The sequence below is a fragment of the Miscanthus floridulus genome, chromosome 11 (genome assembly GCF_019320115.1).
Source record: "Miscanthus floridulus cultivar M001 chromosome 11, ASM1932011v1, whole genome shotgun sequence".
In the NCBI taxonomy this organism is placed as follows: Eukaryota; Viridiplantae; Streptophyta; class Magnoliopsida; order Poales; family Poaceae; genus Miscanthus; species Miscanthus floridulus.
Genome location: NC_089590.1, coordinates 37256371 through 37257033, shown reverse-complemented (window position 1 = coordinate 37257033; position 663 = coordinate 37256371).

Below are 663 nucleotides of genomic sequence, written 5' to 3'. Positions count from 1 at the left end.
TCCCAGGCAGTACGACGCTGATGCGACTTCGGGTCGCATCGGCCATTCTGTGACGTTGAGCCGTAGTCCGGTGGAGATTACGGGAGTGGTTGAATGTATTAATGAGACGTGACGCGCTGTCAGGAGGGTCGACGGACCACGGACAAGCCAGCCCCGAGCGACACAGAGAATGAGGCCTCGCGCGAGACGGAGATTAGGCCCCTTGCCGAGGCCTCCTCTGGGGTGCCTCGCACGAAGCGGAGTTGGCGTCGGGATGTCGAGATCTCCCGCTCTATAAACGGGGGCAGCATGTCCGAGCCCTGTAGCCGGCCACTATTGTGGTATGGTTGATGGAGTGGCCCCGTCCTTGTCGTGTAGAAGTGACGCGCCGGTCGTACTTGATCTTGTGCATCGTGGGGCTCTCAGTACAGCTTGATGCAGGATATGGCGGGTGACGTGCTGGTCATCGTGCGATGACGTCGTAGGGAGCTGTGGCTCTGCAGATGGCGAGGCCGAGCCATCGTGGGGGGTTCGGCGGACATGGATCCTCAGGCTGCTGAGCCCCTGAAGCATACCACCGAGGCCTTGGGGGGAATTATTGATCCTGGGTGCTGATTTCGAGGCCACAGTATCTCCGACGTGGCTCCCCACACTGTGTTGTTCTCGGAGCAGGAGTTGGTAGCA